The sequence below is a fragment of the Emydura macquarii genome, unplaced genomic scaffold (genome assembly GCF_026122565.2).
Source record: "Emydura macquarii macquarii isolate MOO-44397 ecotype Brisbane River unplaced genomic scaffold, CSIRO-AGI_Emac_v2 contig_3128, whole genome shotgun sequence".
NCBI classification, from domain to species: Eukaryota; Metazoa; Chordata; order Testudines; family Chelidae; genus Emydura; species Emydura macquarii.
Window position 1 is genome coordinate 2,177,383 of NW_027133265.1, and position 18,095 is coordinate 2,195,477.

At 41.8% G+C, this 18,095-nt stretch overlaps 1 long non-coding RNA gene across 1 annotated transcript; it reads left to right on the forward strand.

The window, feature by feature from the left end:
* The first annotated feature begins 2,487 nt into the window (after positions 1 to 2,487).
* Positions 2,488 to 5,418, forward strand: LOC137142056 (uncharacterized). Its single transcript, XR_010916842.1, has 2 exons — positions 2,488 to 2,519; positions 5,088 to 5,418. It is a non-coding gene; the product is annotated as an uncharacterized lncRNA (long non-coding RNA).
* Positions 5,419 to 18,095: the final 12,677 nt, after the last annotated feature.

An 18,095-nucleotide genomic window follows, 5' to 3' on the forward strand; every position in this document is an offset into this window, starting at 1 on the left:
CGGAGCCGGCGCCAAGCCAGCTGGGCAGCGCCCTGCCCGTCTCATTGTGGTGTAACAATGACGGGGCTGTGGGGAATCCAGGGCGCTGGCGAGCTCGAGGGCAACTTCCCGCCACCGCCAGGGTTGTGGAAGGACGCAGGAGACAGGGCAAATGCTGGCACCGTTCCTCGCTCGGACGGGAGGTTGGGTAGACGCGGGCTGTTCTCATACCCATCTTGAGAGGGAGGCGGATGTTCTTAATCCAACCCTGACCAGAGTTCCTCGGATGGCTCCTCTGTCGGTAATGGGCTGGTTCCCGACGGGATGAGGCTCCAGTCTACCGTCCCGCAAAGAGTAGAGGGGAAATCCGGGCCCCATGGAAGGCAATGGGAGTTTTGCCCTTGATATCCATGGGGCCAGGATGTCACCCCAGGTCTTGCTGACTTGCTGGTTTCAAGTGTGATGTCACTTTTAAGGAAGGTGGGTGGCCATTAGGATCCCATCCCAGCTGCCGATTTTAGACTGAAAACCTTAATCTGTGCTGTAGCCCTGGGGCCTGGCTGTGTTGGGATGTGTGACTTGATTAGTCACAACTCAGGTTCTATGCACGTGAAATTCTTTACCCTATAGGAATTTTCAGCACATTCCAGTGAGCAAAATGGGTGCAGGCACACACACCCTGTGACTTACTGTCTTTGTTCTGGCTGCATGTAATCATAAGAAGATATTATTAGCTTTATTATCTAATGGTTTCACAACAGAAACCAAAATCTTGTTTTTCTTGTTTTAAATGATGAAGATGAAATAAAACTGAATTGTATCACTGACATAATAAAAATCCAATGCTTTAACTTTTTAAATATTGATGCAAACTGCAATTTGCTGGATGAGCTATATAAATTACAGATATCCCATATTATTCTGATTGGTAATTTATTTGGAGTGTTGTCTTTGATTTCTGCCTCAAAGCTGAGAATTATGTTCCAAGTACTAAACATCCATTTTAAAAAGATTCTTATTACAAAAGCTGTACCATTTGTTGTTAATGTTAAATTTAAAGCTTCAAAACATAACTTGAAATATTTGGGAACAAACTCTCTTTTTCTTATAGTATAAGCATGGTTATAGCACTAATTCAATTTAAAGGAGCTTCTTGTTCAGAAGATACTGGGGCAGCTAACTGGATAACCATTGCAGTGTATTGTGAAAAGAATCAACATTTTGATCATTTCTCAGGCAAACTCCAGGAAAGGGTAAGTTTGGACCATATTCAGTGTCCAAGAACTGTGTAAGGACACAGTGCCACCTATTTATGAAAAGAAAACTCCCTTGAAAGAGAGACTGGTGATCGAAAGCACTACGGGTGCTGTGGAAATAGTATCAGAAAAAGAAAAGATATAAAGCAATCCAAGCTAATAAAAAAAAAAAATAAAAGCAATCAAAACAATAGCAATTATTTAACTACAAAGGCCTGAAAAACATAACCCCATAATCTAGAACAATGCTGCCAGCAGCATTTATTAACATAAACCTACGCAGTTTTTCTAGCATCCAAATAGATGTTGGCCATCAAATAATATGTTTTCTGTTCTTACCTTTTGCCTTCTAAAATCTGGATGTTTTGGTAGATGATTGGCTGGAAATATTAGTATTCTTTGTGACTAGCAGTGAACCCTCTAATGGCAAATTTGTATCAGTCCCTTTAATTTATTTCCTCCATTTCTTCTGTTCCAATTTCAGGCATGAAAGTTTTTAAAAAATGCTGTTATGGCATGTATTTTTAAACAGCAATACTAAGAAGCAATAAAACCTGAAAACTCACAGCTAGTAAACTCATTTATATTTTAGCTGTGTCATTTATCCACTTGTTCCAGTGTTCGGGACATAGAAGATTCAAGAGCAAAAATGCTAAGCGTAGAAGAAATTAAGACAGAGTATAACAGATCAGTAGCACTGGCAGTGTGCCTTCTAGCTGCAGAACAGACTGCACAATTTAAACACCTGGGACCCAATATTGCATTCAGTTTTTATAAGGTTCAATTTACTTTGTAGCAAACAATGTAATTATTGGCTCAAGGTCACTGTGGCTAAGGGGCTCTAGCAAAAAGGAAAACTGGACTGAAGAAAAATGTGGTAACAAAAGTTTCAGGTGATATGACAATGGCAGTGCGTCATGATCAATTACTTTTAGCAAAAATGACTATTGTATGAGGTACAATACACCAAGAGACCATTATAAAAGTCTGCCTCTGTATCCGTATGGAAGTAAGTAGATGTTAGGTTTGGGTGAGTTATCCCAGTAACTCAATCTGGCCTTGAATCTGCAAAGATTTACACAGCTTCTTAACTTTTTGCACGTGAATAGTCAATGGGACTACTCAGGCCAAATAGGCAGTTGGATTGGGACCTTAGTCTCGTAATGCTATAGATAAAATTGAGGTAATTGAATATATTATTTATACAATTTTAAACTTTCCAAGGTTTGAAAATGCCTTTTGGCTGAAAACACAACATTCCTTCTAATATGATGCTATATGAAGGTAGGGCTTTTTCCTCCGTGTAACTGCTTTTGTAATCATAGGGGCAAATTCTCCACTAAAGTCAATGGAGTTATATCAGTACGGAATTTGACCCATAGTGTGCAATCTTTATTTGAGTCGGTTGCTCATCTTGGTGATTTTAGTTCTGTAACTTCAAAATAAGTCCCGCTAAAAGATATAATCATACCCTTTGGAGTGAAAGAACAAAATTAAATTAACTTCCCCAAAACAGTAAAGAAAGCTATTGTAGCTAAGACAGAAAACATATATCTCTGACTTTGGAACTAGAAACAAACTTTCTTGACTATGTATTAACATGTAAATTAAATTAGGTCCTGATCCTTCAGTGAGTTCTGCATAGAAAGATCTCCTCATTACAAGTGAAGGATCAGAGTGCTGAGAAGCCATGTGGTGACACCCTCCTCCAGGCCCACCAATGGGTGGGGGTGGGGGGCAAAGGGGGCAATTGCCCAGCAGCTCAGCAGTTTTAAAAGGGCCTGGGCCATGGGCAGTGGGTAAAAGCTTCCCCTAAGGGGAGGCTAGCTCCCTGTCCTGCCTCTTCCATCTGTGGCCCCCATGCACAGTCCACCTCGCTCTGCCCCAGGCCCTGCCCCCAACCCATCGCCACTTGCTGAGCTGCTGAGTCCCTCCCACCCAGACCACCTCCCCACTTGGTCCCCCTCCTCTCTTCCACATCCCCGTTCCCTACTTGACCTCCCTACTGCTGCTGCGTCCCTCCTCCTCGCTCAGCTCCCAACCACCAGTGTCACTTGCTGCATGTGTCCCTCCTCTCCTCCCCCACTGTACCCTTCTACTGCTCACAGCGTTCCTCCTCCCCCCTCTCCAATCAACCCCTCCACAGCTTTTGCTTGCCACCTGGGGGAAGAGGGAGTATAGAAAAGAGGAGGAGGATGGAGCAATGGGGCAGGGAGGGACACAGTGGCAAGTGCGGAGGGAGCAGGGCCTGGAGTGGAGTGGGGGGAGGGGTTCTGGGGCGGACTGTGGGCATGGCCGAGGGTGGAAGAGGTGGGACAGGATTGTTCTGCCCTGGGGCCTGGAATTCCTGTCGGCAGGCCTGACTTCCTCAGACTCCCACCATATGAGCTGCAACTAGGGGTAAGTAAGTGGTTTCCATTATATATAGGGTTTACAGTTTGGTTCAATGACTCTCAGCAGCCCCACCATAAAAATTGTTCCAGAATCCCTGACTCTCACATATAAACCACCCAATGTGTCGCTTCTTCAGCAGCTCAGGGGCCCCAGGTTATTTTTAGTAATAGAACAGAATGTTTTATCTCTGTTTATCTTTGTATCAGTTGTCCCCTTTGTTTATTAAGCCACACAGAAACAGCTGTAACAATAATTTCAAACTTTTCTGCCTCTGAGAAAAAAAAATCCAATGAATAAAAATCCATAATTAAAACTCCAAAACTAAAGAAAGACATAATTAATGTTAACAAATTATTTTAGGCCATACAGTATATGGTATTCTCATGCAAAGGTGTGTGTGAGTGTCTGTATTTCTGTGATTCTATGTGTACGGTACTTTATATATATTGTAATTTTATAGAGGACTTTGGAACTATTCAGGAAGAATGGTGCCATATATTAGTGATCTATTAACAGTGATATATTTTTATATATTTTGAGCCAGATCAGCTGGTATAAGTAGTTATAGCTCCATTTACTTCAATAGAACTATGCTAATTTACACCAGCAGAAGATCGGGCCCTTTGTGTAATGTGACATTTATTATATAATGTGCAGCATGCTAGGGTGTAAATTTACAGTGCTCCAGTGTGCGGAACACCAGCTTTCTGGGTGGATCCTGCTGCTGTAAACTAAAATATTTGCTCTCAAACTGGGGGTTGAAACCCCTCAGAGGATCAGGACATGGTTATGTGGGGGTCCCAAGCTGTGAGTCCTGGCCAGATGTAGGGCTGTCAGTCCCTGTCCTGTCCAGGCACAAGGCTGTGAGCCCCAACCCTGATGGAGGAACTTGGGGGTAGGCAAGTGGTGACACACAGATACTGTTCACTGCCCCACGATGTTCCTCCACACCGCCCTGGGGGGCTGAGATGGGGGGGACCAAGGAGCAATGCTAGGGTTCCCTGCATCCAGGTCACTTTCCCCACCTGTGCTGTGCTGTGAGGCGAGCATCAGGAGCTGCTGCTCTCTGTGCTCTCTGCCCTTCCTTTATGCAGCCCAGGTGGAGAAAGTGACCTGCATGCAGGGTTGCTTCCCCCCCTTACAGCCCCATAGGGTGCATGGAGGAGTAGCATTCGAAGAGGGAGGGAGCAGCAATACCAGCTGCTCCATGCATGCAGGTCAGTTTCCACAGGGGTTAGGCACGACAAAGGCACAGCGCAGCAATCAGTGGTGAAGAAGGCACAGTTCAGGGGTTTGGGGCAAAGGGGGAGTGGGGAGCCCACAGGGGTTGGGGCAATTCCGAGGCTTGCTGTGTGAAAGGGATCACCAAGGCAAAAAGTTTGAGAACCACTGCACTAAAAGTTCCTTAGTGCACACACTGATATACTGCTGTTTCAAACTGCTTTCGTTTCCTTACAGGGGTATAATGTTTGTGATGTACTCAGTTGCTATAGCAATGGACACTGTCTAAGTACCAGAGAGATTACATGCATCATGGACAGCATGGAAAAAGCCATTGAGATAAGAGGAGGAGAAAGAAATTCTGATTCTGATTTACACCAGTCTGAATCATGATTAGCTGAAGTCAATGGAATCACTCTGGAGTAAAACCAGTGTCATTGAAATCAGTGTCTTCTGATCAGTGGTTCAGTGTCTTCATTTGTATTACTTTTGCTCCTCTAACTGTTGTGTACCTAGAAATCATCCATCTTTCTTATGAAATCTGATGATTTCCTTTGCACAATGGCTTTGTTGCCTTTTAAATCTTATATTAATAAATAAAAGGAAAAGTTATCACCACAAACCTAATATTTTGCCACACTAAAAACAGTTTGCCATTGAGCAAAATCTGGATTATGGTTTCTATCAAAGTGTGAACACTTTAATGAACAAGCTTTCCATGACTTCTTCACTTCATCATAGATAAGGCAATTAACAATTTTATTCCATTAACTGAGGATTTCTCTCTCTCCCTCTTATACACAGAACCTCTTTGGATATATATTATTATGCAATCTTTCAGAACATTATCACACACTATTTCTCATATAATACAATATAATACCATACAATTTTTCTACAATCTTAGATACACACTTAGCGCATCTTACAGTGAATGAAGGATGGATTCCTGGCAAGGCAAAGGACAGATTTCCCAAAGCTGTTTTAGCTGACAAATATTTTAGTCAGATGTTATTGCAGAGCTAAGTTTTAATTACAGTAACATTGTTAAAAGACAGAAATTTAGAATTACTATATTGTTGCCCCTTTTGACCTAAGTGGCTAGTCAAAGTTCAGGGCCCTGGGGATGTTCGAGTAGGAAGTAGAAATTGATAGAATCTGATATTTTCTTTGATGCAGTTTTGTTTAGTTACAAAAAATATTCAAAGTCCTGTGTCTCTGAACACGGAAGGAATCAAATAGCAGGAAACAGCTTTTTTGTGCACGCAAAACCAAGAGCACTTTTTTCAGCCTACACTCCTAATGCAAAAACAACCATCCAGGTTTCTTCCAGGGTCAGCCACGATGCTTTCAATTACTCTTCTCTCTCTCTCTCTCTCTCTCACACACACACACACAGCTATGTCTACACTTAAAACACTACCGTAGCACAGTTGTGGCCGCACCACTGTAGCACTTCATTGTAGAGACTCACTGCAGTGATGGGAGGGGTTCTCCCATTGCTGTATTTAATCCAGCTCTTGAGCTGGTAGCTAGGTTGATGAAAGAATTCTTCCATTGATCTATACTGGGGGTTAGGTCATCCTAAATACGTTGCTCAGGCGATATGAATTTTTTACATCCCTGAGTGACATAGCTGGGTCAACCTAACTTATCAGTGTAGACCACCTGTGACACTCTGTGTCTGAGAACAACACCCCAGAAACTCCATATTCACCAATGTCATGTAATTATGATATGTTACGTACAAAGCATGCCTTGCTTGGTATTATTTTAAAAGTCTTGATCTGCTAAACATTAATATCCTGTTGGATTGTATGTAGGTAAAGTTATAAAATATTGTTGTAAATGCTACTAGGACATGCTGTGAGGTGGGAACCACCTAAACCAGTTTTTCAGGTACAACAATGAAGTGGTCGGACCTGCTAATGGCTCGTCAAGGGAAGATTCCACTACCAGAGATTGCTTACAGTGAGGCTTCACTGTAAGATGCAGGTTTGCAATGGGGTTGCCTGACCAATGGGAAGCAGCTGCCACGTCTCACGCATGGACTGTTCTAGCAAACTGAAACAGACTATAAAAGGAGGAGCATGACATCATCACTTGGCTCCACTCCCTTCAACTGAACACCTGAAGGGTTATCTGGAAGACAAAAAGACTTTGAAATGGGGGAAGGGAGTCCTAGGCAGGGAAGGTTACCTAGCCTGTGTTTAAGCAATTGCTTGTACCAGCTAACCAGGATGAGAGACACGTTGCTAATTCAAATATTGGCAGTGTGTAGAATTTAGACTGTAATCTTATGTTTATTTCATTTGATAACTACTTTTGATCTCTTTACATTTGCCACTTAAAATCTATTTTTCTGTAGTTAATAAACTTGTTTAATTTTTTTTCTTAACCAGTGTGACTTTGAGTGAAGTGTTCAGGCAAAGTGCTCAGTAACAAAAGCTGGTGCATATTCCTTCCACTTTGTGGGAAGGGCAGACTAGATAATAATCTCCACTGGTCAGGTTTTTTGACCAGGGTAGCTGGTGTGGTCCCAGGGTCCTGGGCTGGGGAGCCAGCTGGAGTTTCTCTATGGTTGGTTCATGAGTGGCTGGAAAGCATACACTGAACTAAGATGGGTGTGGTCCCTGACTGTGGAGGGCTGTGTAAGTGCAAAACCTGCCAGGGGTTTGTGGCCTGTGTGACTTAGCCCAAGCTGGTTAGACAAAGGACTCAGTGATATCATAGCTACCAGGTGGTACCCCAGGGATTCTGCATACCATCACACCACTCCTCAGTCTTTCTGTCTGCTCTCAGTTTCATGTTCTGCCTCCTCCTGCCCTCACATCTAATTGGTCAGGGGTGTGTCTTATTACAAGGTCAGACTGAGTTAGGAAGTTAATGAGTGAATCAGCCCACTAAATTTAACAGGCAAGTGGTTTAAAAGGAGCACGGAAAGGAAGTGCTTGAGAGGGTGGAGCCAGAACTAGCCCATTGTACCCCCCCCCTCCTCTTGGAGATGAGGCCAGAAATCTGGAAAACAGTGCAAGGGTATGGATGCACTGATGTGTATAGTGGGAGGGATTGAGATACTAAATAAAATACAGACTGGTGTTTACAAGCAGGAAGGTTTCAGAGCAGTCTGTGTTCATGGAAGAAGTGTAGGTATGTCAGCCATGCCCCATCACAGGCAGGTTCACACACCTCTTTTGTCTAAGGTGGGGCTTATGCTTTATGTTGATGGAAGGCTCTGTTCACATCTATCAATCTCAATCCCATAACAATATTTCACCTAGCATATAGCAGTATATTGCTTCGGGGCCATACAATAGCACATACCATAGTGAATATATGGGGATACTTTTCAAATCCTGTAGCTTTGAGGAGAAGGGGGAGCATTGTTGGGGTCCCAGGTAAGTGTTGGGATAATGTAATAAACACTGCTAAATTTAGTCAGTGGTGATCTTAGTGGATATACTGCTCGTGAAGGTGCCAAAGATCCAGTGAAGGTGGCTGCCTGAGATGGTCTGAGGTTGCTCAGGCCCATATGCTATTGACATCTTCACAGCGATAGTTCCCCGCCCCCCGGACCTTATTGCAGAGTGTTGTAGGAAAGCATCTTACCTCAGCAAGAGAAAAGGGCTTCTCTTCCTAGAAATACGTGGGCAATGATTTGCTTGAAAATTTCAGTGAAGTTGTGACAGAGGACAAAAATGATGTCCAGGCCAAACCAAACCAAACGTTCTACAAGCAGTCAAGAGTTGTAGCAGCTGGCTAGTTCTGTGAGCTCATCCAAGCCAAATTCCCTTTGCCAACAGTTTCTACCTCTTCCCTGAATCTATGCATGCCCAGTGGGTTCTCTCCCTGGATTTGGCCAAGTTAGCTGGGTCTCAATCTGGAGCTCCTTGCTGTCCACAGGATCTGCATCCTCCAGGTTCCCCTCCTCTTTGCTGCGCAGGTCTGGGGTGTTCTTCTCCTGATGTCATGAGTGACCATGTCATTCATGGGTTGTTGATGGGGTCCCCACTTACTGTTGTGTTTGGGCCTTTATGGTTCACATTTTCAAGATTTTCTCCACTTTTTTTTTAAATGAAAGCGTTAATTCTCAGGTAATAGCAGGACTCCAGGACCTGGTATTTTAAGAAAACCACCAAAAATCATGGACTTGGCTATAAAATTGTGAGAGTTGACCTTGCTTTTATTTACTATTTATATTACAATAGCAACCGGAGATTCCAAACAGGACTGCAGCATCTGAATGGACATCTGATGGATGATCTTATCAGATCTGACAGCAATGGCTTCATGCTTGGTGGCATCCGCTGGTGGTGGGTAGGGGTACTGAAATCACAGATGCAGAATGAACAAGCCTTTGCCAATACCTTAAAGCAGAGGTCCCCAAACTGGTGCGCGCCCTCCTACGAGGGTGTGGAGGAACCTTCAAGGAGGGATGCGGGGTGTGGTGGGCCCTGGGTCAGCCCCCAAAGGAGCAGATAGGAAGCATCACCCAGACCTGCTCTGCCCCATCTCCACTCCAGCCCTACCCCTCTGGCTGAAGCCTTGGCTCCTGGCTGCGGCTCTGGGTCCCATGCCCTGCTTCTGGCCAGCATCGCCCATGCCAAACCTACTGATAATATTCTGCAGTAGAAGGAAAGCAAAATTTGCATTTAATTATTTTTTTATAATTTGGATCAGTAATATTGATTATTTAAGCATTTTTTTAAAACAAATTGTTAATTTTTCACAGTAGTGCAAAATTACAGGTTTTAATTTTTAAAATATTTTTATAATTAAATGTTCAAAGTTGCAGGAAATAATGGAGAGGTCAAACAATTATTTAACAACAGGAGAAATTGAGATTCAAAATGTGAAGCCTTCATAAACTGTTAACAAAAATTATCAACATCACATGTCAAAATATACAAAGTAAATATCCTTAAATCATACCTGTTTTCACTATTCATTCTTTAGTCCATTTGTAACAAGTCTTATTCCAAAGACTAAATCACTGGATTTTGACTCTCAGGATTCTCAAGCCGTATTTTTCTTATTTTGCTTATCTGTAGATTTAGATGATTATCAATGAAAATATTTTTTCTTGGTGAGTGTACAGTGAAGTTGATGTTTACTGAGATTTACTGATAAAAATCTAATCCTTCCAAGCCTATTTATTATTGTGTCTGAAGGTATTAATCTGTTTAAAACCATCATCTTTTGTATGTGTTGTCAGTTCATTGTTACATGAATAAATTAATAGAAAACAAATATGCTTGGTAGGTAGAGTAATTTTAAAAGAAAAAATACTGTTTCAGTAACATTTATGGAATAACAGAACCCAGCAATGTACAGGAAATTCAAAGCTGAAGTTACAGTTAAAATGTGATGTTTACATAGATATACAAAATTTCAGATGTTCATGTGAATGCCTATATTTTGGAAATCTTTTGAGTTCAGTCCCTCTTGTGAGATTTGCAGTACTTCATAGTTTCAGGGGACTGGAATTATGAGAACAGCCTTTCATTATATTAATACATCTACTTCCCACAAACATAACAAAATAAAATAAATTTTTGAGACTCAGGCCTGGTCTACACTAGGAAATTAGGTTGGTATAACTATGTCACTCAGGAGTATGATAAATCCAAACCCTTGAACAATGCAGTTAAACTGAACTAACCCTGGTGTAGCCAGCACAATGTTGATGGGAGAATTCTCCCGTTGACCTACCTGCCACCTCTCAGGGAGGTGGAGTACCTACTCCGATGGCAGAAACCCTCCTGTTGGTGTAAGTAGTCTCTTCACTGAAGCACTACAGTAGTGCAGCTGCATGCTGCAGCATTTTAAGTGTAGATAGGCCCTTAGCCTCCTCACCAAATCCTATGTATTGCCTCAGAGGGATGAGTAGGTGACAAGGAGTGTTGCGAATGATGAACAGTAAGCCCTGGAGACTAAAAAGGTCATGAAAGACACTGGTTCTGGGTAAATATCAAGTGGCCTGCATAAAAACTGAAGATGATGGATTGGTACATGATCCTGATAAAATACTGAAGCAGTTTTATTACTATCTGTTTAGAAGAGGAGACAACCACCTCAACAATTTCAGTCCTCTTCTTGAACACCACTGATGGAAAAACTTGGTGATGTGCCAGATGTTCAACTAGAAAAAGTCAGGGCTATGCTTGACTCCATAGAAAAGGGCAAATCCCCTGGACTACATTGAATCATAGTTGAAATGTTGACTGCTGAAAAGTAGTACCAAAACTGGTCAAATTGTTCACTAAATGTCAGAAGAGCAATGATGTCCTTGCAATGCGGAGAGTGGCAACCAATGCGTTGCTTTACAAAACAGATGACAAAGTCGATTTTATGAACCATCATCCATTAAATCTACTGTCATGTGCATATAAGCTGTCAAGGTCATTACTGACCGACACATTGCACAACTGGGTGCAAACTAGTCAAGAGAATGAGCTGAGCTATTCTCTCATGGAACATGAGCTCAGCGTGGGTAGAATAAAAGAACTGAAAATACAAATTGGCCCTTTTATACCACACCTTCCTTGACTACGAGAAAGCCTTCAATAGTGCTCCAACCATGGCAGAGGCAAGGTGTGCCTACTGCTTACATTAAGTTGCTTAATAACTCTTACATGGATGTGGAAGTGCTGCTCAAAGTCATTCCAGATTGAAAGAAAAGTACAGAAGGGCAACATTATATTGGTTTATGGCTGTATTAGAAGTCTTCAAAGAGCTTGACTGGTCAGACAAGTGTCTAAACATTAACAGAAAATGGTGAACAATCTGTGATTTACTAATAATATTGTCCTGTTACCAAAGACTGCAAGCAAGCTTCAAGATATAGTCTCTGGGCTCCATGAGGCAAGCAGGAAGATAGGTCTGCACATGAATCACAAGACGACAAAGACCATATCAAATATACCTGGTGTACAGACACTTACCATCTAAATACAAGACAATGCAGCTGAAGAAATGGAAGAGTACATCTACCAGGAAGAGATGGTTTCCAGAGATAGTGAGCAAAAAGGAAAAACAGAAAAAGGAATGAGCTCAGGCTGCAGGGCATTCAGCAGACTAAAGTAGTTTCTTATAGGATGCCACTTATCTTGAGGCAGAAATTATACAACAACACATTTGCTTGTTGGCACCTGCTGGATATCATGTTGAAGGACAGGAAAATCAGCATGTGGATTTGATAAACATAGACATCAGCATGTGATAAACATAGACATCTATGATCAGAGAGATAGATAGACATCTATGAGCAGTCTGCTGGCCATGCTGCAAGATGAGCAGACAAAAGATGGTGCAAGAAACTTTTAGGAATGGATTAGCTGAGGGGCTGGAATAAAATATATTTTATGATCATTAATTACAATGCAATTCAAATAAAATGAGAATCATCCTGAAGCCTTTTTTAAAGTGCGCATTATATCTTCTTTACTGTCAAGATTCCATCAAGGGCAGTCAGGACGAAGGCTAAGAGCAGGGGCAAACCTGAGGTCAGGAGTACTGGACAAGTTCATAATCTGGCTCCATGCTGAGGTCAATACCAAGGGTCAAAGTCTGAGTCAGGAGGTGAAGTCCAAATCAATTCAAGGTCAAAGGAAGCAGCAGGAATGGTCATAACAGTTACAGGAAATGCATACTTTTACCTGGACACTTCTGGGAACACACATTGTGTTTCTGTAGCATGGAGAACCAATCAAGAGCCAGGAGGTTGCTGCCTGTCAAACCAGCCTTTCCATGGTCTGCGTCCATGGTGGGTCATGGGCGTGGCCACACTGGGTCATGGGTCAAACCTAGTTACAGTAGCTGCCGAGTGACAACCTGGAGATGTCAGCTACCTGGCAGTTCTGCGGCCTGTGTTCTAGACTCATGGAGCCTTACATTTAACTACATACTAGGCCCAGTCCTGCTCTCATTTAGTCAAAGACAAAAATTCCAATAAATTCAATGAAGTCCTTTATGGTACGTGTTCTGAAAGAGTTTTTGTGTGAATGGACTAAACCCTGCAGATGTTATTCAGTGAAAACTGCCATTTGACTTCAAATGGAATTTTTGACTGAGTAAGGAATGAAGGAGATGGCTAATAGTATTGAGTTATGTTTATTCTATGTCTCCTGTACAAACTCAGTACTACAAATCACAAAATCATCTTTACTAACCCTACATTTTCAAAAAGACAGTTTGTTCATGGCATAGATTCATGTTGTCTGTGGTCATCCATTCAGTTCCCTGAACAAATAGATGAAAACTCCTTTAAGATGTGACTATTTCAGAGCTGAAAAAAATGACAGCCTGTAGTATATCAATATCCCAGTTCTTACTACAGATGTTACCATGACCACCTTAACAAATCAATTATGATTCTATAGACAATGCTTCTGGGGCTGCCTGTGTTTTTAACTTTATGTTGTGTAAACTGGCTCAGAACAGGCCTAAATGATATAATGTTAAAAATACAAGAGCGTTTTCTACACTAGTGCTCCTACCAGTGTTGGAACAGCACCAGCACTAGGAAAAGGTGGAAAATATTTGCAAAAAAACAAATAAACCTATAGTATAGCCAAAACCTAAGCATTTATCCACCTAGATAACAACCACAACATAGTAGATTTCTGATTTTCTTTGTGACTAGAGAACAGATCCCTTCCTTTAAGAAATTAGTGAATTATAAATAAATATGTATATGTGTCATGCAAATGAGAGATTGCAAACAGAGACAGCCTTAATAGGATTGAGAAGAATTATAAGGGAGCTGACAAAGCAAGATATGGAAATAGATTAAAGCAGGCCTAGTAAAACAATAATCCAGGGCTGCTATCTTCCTCCCATCAGTCAAGGTTACTTGATTCAAATTCAGAACAATGTAAGAAATCCCTATGGGAAAACACTGACTTTTGCATAGACACTGGAACTAACTGAGCTCCCACTGACAATGGGATTTCTGATTTTGACTTCAAAGGAAGCAGAATTATGCCTATTGTCAAAAATCATCCAGCAAACATAGGGTCTGATCCAGCAAACTCTTACACATCGTGTGAGTAATTCTATTGATTCCAAAGGAAACACACACGAGTAAGGATTACTCACTGGAGTAATGGTTTGTAAGAACAGAACCACATGTTCTAAAGCAAATCTGACCCTTCCCTGCGTCAGATAAGATACAACCCCATTGGATTTTACAAGGAATTCAAAATTCCTTTACATAAAACACAATCAAATTGTTGAAAAAGAAACAAATAGATTCTGTGTACTTGTGGGTCATCATGAAAACAACAGGACATTTGGTATTTTTAGGAATAAAATATCACATATTGTATAATATAGGCATAGGAACAGTTAAATCGCTTAACAAAAGGTTCAAGAAAAAATATTAAACTTGATGGAAGTTGAATTTTCAGCCTTGCTAAAACAACAATAAATGATGTCCTGAAAAATATGCCAGAATTTGGCATATGATTTGCACCTGATTTCATTTGGTATTTTGGATGCCTTTTATGAATCTGCATATTTTGGTGTAACATTAACTATGGATTTACTAGGTTTCTAATACCTGGTGAGTTTTTTGTTTTGTTTTTTGTTTTGTTTTTAATAGATACAATGTTCTTGTAAATATGTGGTGTTGTAGCTCTGTCAGTCCCAGGATATTAGAGAGACAAAGTGGGTGAGATCATATCTTTGATTGAACCAACTTCTGTTGGTGAGAGAGACAAGCTTCTGAGCTACACAGAGCTCTTTCTTAGGTCTGGGAAAGGTACTCACAGCTAAATACAAAATCGAATAGCTGGTTTAGCAGAAATAGTTAGCACATAGTCTAAGGGACTATTCAAAGTGAAGTGGCTTGTTTGCACCCCGATAGAACCTGCTTCAATAAAGATATAAACCCCCCTCTGACTACACACTCTAGTTGTCTCTTCTCACCCCACACTGGAACCCATACGGGGTATCATCAAACAACTACAACCTATACTCACTGGGGACCCCATTCTGAAATAAATCTTTCCTGAACCAACTACAATCCATACTCGCTGGGGACCCATTGTGAAATAAGTCTTTCCTGGACCCCCTCTTCTGACCTTCAAAATACTGCCAACCTCTCCAAGCTCATCATCAGAAGCAAGGTTCCCACAGACCAGGACAAGTCAACCCAAAGCAGCACCAGACCCTGCCAGAAGAACACACTGCAGACAAATCTCCATCGCTACAGTGATCCACACCCCTTACAATACACCTTTCAAGATCCATGGGTCCTACTCATGCCTATCACAACATGTGGTGTATCTCATCCGGTGCACTAAAGCCTCAACAACACCTATGATAAAACCAGACAATCACCGCTCTCTCGAATGAACTTACACAGGAAAACAATCAAAGATAAAAACACCCTATCACCTGTGGGTGAACGCTTTTCAAGTGATCACTCTATATCTAACCTCTCAGTCCTCATCCTCAAAGGAACCTGCACAACACTTTCAAAAGATGAGCCCAAGTTAAATTAATAACTTTGCTAGACACTAAAAGTCATGGCCTTAATAAAGACACTGGATTTATGACTTATTACAACAATCTGTAACCCACTACCTCCCCTTTTTGTCCTATGACTACTGGTGTGTTAACAGGCCACTCCTGTTTTTTAGAAAACAAATTTTTTAGAAAACAAAAAATTGTTTTGAATTTTTAACTTGCCATTGTCTTTGCACTTCTTTCACTGTAATTAACCAGGCTGTGTCCAGGGAGTTTCTATGGTCTGAAGCATCCCGCTCACAATATACTGAAGTTCAGTTTGGAAAAGTAACATTTTATATTCTTGAAATTGCAAAAGGAATTTTTCTGTGCTCCTGCACTGAGCTATTTGAGAGAAAACCCTTTGTGTCTTGTCCTATTTCAGGCCCCTAGACTGGTATCAGCTGCAATACCACCACAGCTCACCCACACTGCAGCAGAAGCCTGGGTCACTGTACCTTCATGGACTGTTCCAAGAGGAAGCATTTCTGTGAAGAACTTCTAGTTGAAGTTCTGGACAGGGCCAACAAGCAGGTCCAGAACCAAAGACAGAGGGACTTACAGCTACAGGAAAGGCATGGAAAAAGGAAGAGGAAAGGTTGCATAGCTTGAGGACAACTTCAGCACGGGAGCAGGCACTTGCTCACAGTGCCTGGCACAGGAACGGTGGCTAAGGGAGGAGGACAGATCTCAGCAGAGAACTGTCTGAGCAGCTGATATCTCTAATGGCCGAAGGAGTACTGGCTCCTGCTGCATCACCCACACCATGGCTTCTGTGCCCTGTGGGTTACTCTGTGATGTAGTCCAGAAACAGCTTGGAAAACTCCATGGTTGGGTGGCCCATGGAAGTGGGCCCTATGAGCAACTGGGCAGGGCAACTTTGCCCCAAGCAGCCTTCCATATTGACCCCTCTCCTATGGATGCCTCCACTCCCCCTCCCTCCTGGGGCAAAGTGCACAGCAAACAGGGAAAGACGGGAAAGGAGAACAGGGGGGCCAGGTGACATGCAATGGTAGGGGTTTTTTGTCATACACATGGTTTTACTGTTTGCACTTGTTCATGCACTTTGTCTTGTTAAGGTTCTGTTGTTACCGGTGTTTTGATGTGGTAATGGCAGCTGAGCTGCTTGGCAATGGGTTAATGTAGTATTTCGCTAATACATGTTTATAAATAACACTGTTTATTTCATCAAGAAAGTTTATTGCTATCACTGCATCACATCATATAACGTGTATTTGAAATGATAAAAGTAAAAACATGATCAGGGACAATTAGGAATTAGTATGCAAACACTACTTCTCTATACAGTTGTCTATATTAATTCATACTTCAATCACTTCCTTACGTCAATTCATTCTGTAAATCGACACCTCCCCACCAATTTGATAAGCGGTCATGTCAACCGTAAGTACATTGCATGGCAATCAAACCCTCCAACTGTTTCCCAAACACTGAAACCCTTCCACAATCAGTGAGCCCTATGCCCCACCCCCAACACATTCATAAAGATACTATTCTCATTTTTCCATTGGACCATGCAAGTCCAAAGCATCCCTCACTTCTGTTGCCTAGGTGCATCCAGCTCCAGCTGTTGTGTAGCTGAATTTTCTGGCTGAGTGTACTGGTTCGGTGGCCCCTCACTGCCATAGGTAGAGAGCCCTGCAGATCCACGGATATCCATGGACCATTTTCTGTGGATAGTGGACTGTATGTGGATGATCACAGAGGTCACTGATTCCCTTACTTTCTGGGACCCCCAAAACTTCTGGGGCAGGGCTGGAGTAGCTGTCAGCCCTGGGACCGCCGCTGATTGGCTGGCCAGTCCCACGGCCATGGAGCAGCCACGGGTCAGCAGTTCAGGGGTCCCTGGGGCCGGCCATGAGTCAGCTGCTCCATGGCTCCAGGACTGGCTGCCAATCAGCTCTTTGGCTGTGGCCAGGGCAGAACATCTGATCAGTGGCAGGGACCAATACATACAATTGTATATGTAGAGCCCTGCACAGATACAAAATTTGTATCTGCATCCAATCCACGATCTGCAAAAATGGTCTGTGGATAAAGCAGATATTTGCAGATTTGTAGGGCTCTATCTATGAGTTTGCCTTTTTTCCAAAACGTAAGACAGAGCAAGGAGATTTCTACTAATAGCTTTTATTTATCTGATAGCTAAAATAATATTTGTTCTTGGAAGTAGCAAGAAAGAAGTTATAAATAATAATGTTTTTCACTAAACATACATGAAACGTTTACAGGTATTTTAAGCATCAAGGTGGGAACATTATAGTCCCTTACAAAACTGCATTAGTTTGTCTGAGAAGTTTCCAAATTGACTAAAACTAATTATTATTATGCTAGGCTACTTGATAAAATACGAAAGAATAAACAATAAACCATATTTATTCCAGTGAAAAATCTAGTACAATAATAATGTATGAATCTGCAATAAAAATAATACAAAAATATCACCAGACAATATTGCTATGTAACACTTTTCCATATCTACCAGAACAGGAATCATTCAGTAATCTTTATTTGTCAAATCCCATGCATATTCATAAGCTTCTGCTCAGGTGAGGGATAATGGTGACTGTCACTGTCACTTTCATCTGTGTCTAAATCTCAAAATCCAGCACTAGGTCAAAGGAAATCCTTTTCTAATAACCATGCCCAACTCTTGGAATAATACAGAAGAGTACTATTAGACTGCACATTTAAGAAATTCAGCAATAAGGA